Genomic DNA, 3,100 nt, shown 5'->3' with positions numbered 1-3,100 from the left:
GCTCACTGCAATAATCCAGGTCTTTCCAACACTGAGGACCGACATCCTCGTTTGGGGTCGCTCAGGACTGCTTCTCCAAAGAGCAGCCGCCTCCTCCAGGAGCAGTGCATGGGAGGTTTTTGGGAGCAGCCTCCTGCCACCCACATCTGTCCCCATCCCACAGTCCTGCAGGACACAGATCTGGGGATTAAATGCCAGCAGTGCTCAGCTGCTCTGCCAGGTTTGGGCCCTGGTGGGAATTAAAGCCCTGCCTTTAACAGCCCTCCCAACACATTCCCATCCCCACAGAACCCCTCACGAGTCCCTGTAACCCCCTCCCCAGAAAAACCCCTTTGGGGCAGGCAGCAGGGAAGGGAAGGTTCCCCCTGTGAATTCTCCCTAATAATTTCTGGCTTCGTTAATCCATTTTCCCTGTCTGGGACCCATCTGGAAGCCAAGCTGTGACTTTGCTCTTGAGGGAATCTCAGGTTTTTGCCTGTTTTCAGGGTGATGCCTTAGGTTTTAACTTTTGTATTTCTCAAATCCTGCACTGCCTGCTGTGTCACTCTGAAGTTTGGTGTGGCCTCTCAGCTGCTGTTCTCTCGTGCTGGTCAGACATAACAAACCTCGCTAGGTTTGCCCTCCAAGGACACCAGGCCCCAAAAGGTGTAAACTAAAAACCTCTGAAGAGGAGGGACAAACTTGAGGTAATTACATCAGGAACTGAGGCTGTAATTGGAGAATTAACCCTGATATGCAAATGGACCAAACTCATAAAAATGTGAGGAACCCATGACCCAGGGTCCATCTGGGGTGGAGCCTTTGGACTGCCCAGGGTGAACCTTTGAAGGCCCACTTTTATTCTCTTTTTATTATGTTTTATATATATTTCTTTTTTATTATTATTATTATCCTACTTTTATTCTCTTATTTTCATCTAGCCTCTGTTTTTAGGTGGCCACCTCAAGGCATCAGTGTCTTTATTCAAATGTAAGGCCTTAATGAGAACGATACAGGGAACAAGTCCAGCCTCACTGCTTTGTTTCCTGAATATTTCCATCCCAGCTGATGCTGTCAGGTTGGTGGGTGTGGGGTTTTCCCCCTTGTATGAATGAACACAATACTTCTGCAGAAAGGGAGGGGTGAGCTTGGATGTTTTCACCGTTAGGTTTTAGGGATCATTAATAATGCCTGCAGTGCTTTCTGTAAGGATGAGCCAAAGATTTGGGATGTAACAGCTTCCTAGTGGAAAAAGGGATTATTTCCAATTATAATGTTTTGCAAAGATGACACCTTGTTTCTGATGAATTCTTTTCACTTTATTTCCAGCTTTTCGTCTTGCTCTTGTAAAAAAAAACTTGCCAGGTATGTATTTAGATATGTATTTATAACAGAGATGCCTGCTTTAAACAAATTATTTGGTAATTAAATGAAATATTTCTGCCTGGTTCAGAGAGAAAAAATGCAGCTCTTTGTAACTGAAAGGGAGTTTGCTGTGAGCTCCTCTGGAAGCCAGGCTGTGCCCAGATCAGGTGAGATCTGCCACATCTCCCAAGCCTGGGCAGTGCAGGAGATGAGGGTACCCAGGGAGGGGGCAGGAATCAGATTCTGCCTCATGCCCATGGTCGAGCTTCTGCCCCTGAACTCAGCGCAGTCTCATCTCTACCTTGTGATGAATCCCAGCTGATTTTCCAGCCTGAGCTGTCCAGCCACTCATGTTGGATTATAAACTGGAACTTTTACAGGCTGTATGTGGGGTTTGTGGCTTCCTTTCCCTCTCTCTGTCTCCAAAGTCCACGATTCTTAATAAATCATCCTCTAGCCTGAGTTGAGTCTTGCTGTTTTAAGTTTAACTAGATTATTTTTTTGCTGATAAGCCAGACTTTGAATTCTTCCCAAGATCACGGGTTGGGGCCCGTAATATCATGGAGGAGAGACTGTTCATGGTGATCTATCACATGGGAACAGCACCAAGCTCTCAGGTTTCCCTTAGATCAGCACTTAAAGGCACAGCACTTGTATCTCATGGAGCTGGTGGGAGGGAAGAGTCAGGGCTCCCACCAGATACATGGAAAATGGACTGGGATGACAGGAAAATGTTGTATTATACATCTATTTCTTGCACTGTGTCAGTGCCAACAACTTCCTAAGGCTTTGATCCTGACTTCACTCCAATTTCTGCTCTTCCGTCCGAACAGACCCAAATCCACCCAAGGGTGGGATTGAAGTGGAACAAAGCATTGAGAGAACCTGCTACACCCTCTTGTTGTTTCCCTCACTCTTCTTTGACACCACCCTGACACCACATAAATTTGTTTTCCTTGACAGCTCCAGGCAAATGTGTCACGTTTTCAGATCCATCCTGATGCGATCCTTGTTCTCCCAGCCAGTGCCTGAGCTCCTCTCCCAGCATCGCTGTTGACTTTGGCCTCCTCCTCAGAGCCCCGAGCAGCTCCCATCACATCCCACAGAGTCTCCAAGTTGTGTTCCTCGAGCATTAACCCTGCAAGGAACCAGTGCAGCACATGGCACAGGTCACCCTTAGATCAGGAGAAGTTCCAGCCCCGCTCTGGGTAGAGCAGCTCCGTGAAGGGCTTTACTGGGATGAGGTGGGAGGTGGAGGAGTCCTCCTTGAGGCATGTCGTGTGCTCACAGCCTGTGGAAAGAATGGATTGATCGAGATTAAAGGTGTTCCTGATGAGAGCAGCCGGGAGGAACGGTCAGGATCCATGAGACACGTGCGTGGTCGTGGTTTCTAGAGCCATTCTCCCTCTGCTAATGCCTGATACTGGGCAGCCCAGTCCCTCCCACCCCAGCCTGCCCTTGGGCTGGCTGTGATCCCTCAGCCTGACTCCTTCTCCCAGTTTAGCCAAAAAACCCCCATCTCTGCAGTCCCAGCATCCCCCCCCCAGTCCTGGATGAGATTGGCACATCTTTTATCTCACTTGGCCCAGCAGGCCACAAATTCCTGCGGTTCTGGGGTGGGTGAGGGGGGGAGGGTCTTTCCCGGTGTCCCTCTGCTCGGGAGGCAGCTCCCTGTGTCACACATATCAGTGTGTTGTGTTGGGAAAGCTGTGCTGCTGCCCAGCTGGGGGCTGGAGGTGAGCCAGGGGCCCTCCGT

General features: G+C 49.2%; 1 long non-coding RNA gene across 1 annotated transcript in view; it reads left to right on the top strand.

Annotated features, from left to right (window-relative positions):
* Window positions 1–2,935, top strand: part of LOC108447715 — a 5,703-nt gene extending 2,768 nt beyond the window's left edge. The window contains exons 2-3 of the long non-coding RNA XR_001863389.1: window positions 934–1,057; window positions 1,309–2,935. This is a non-coding gene — a long non-coding RNA (uncharacterized LOC108447715). The remainder of the gene's footprint in view (window positions 1–933; window positions 1,058–1,308) is intronic.
* The last annotated feature ends 165 nt before the right edge of the window (window positions 2,936–3,100 follow it).

The sequence above is a fragment of the Corvus brachyrhynchos genome, unplaced genomic scaffold (assembly GCF_000691975.1).
Source record: "Corvus brachyrhynchos isolate BGI_N302 unplaced genomic scaffold, ASM69197v1 scaffold46, whole genome shotgun sequence".
Lineage (NCBI taxonomy): Eukaryota > Metazoa > Chordata > Aves > Passeriformes > Corvidae > Corvus > Corvus brachyrhynchos.
The sequence above is the reverse complement of the archived record's forward strand: the minus strand, read 5'-3'. Positions and strand labels throughout refer to the sequence as shown.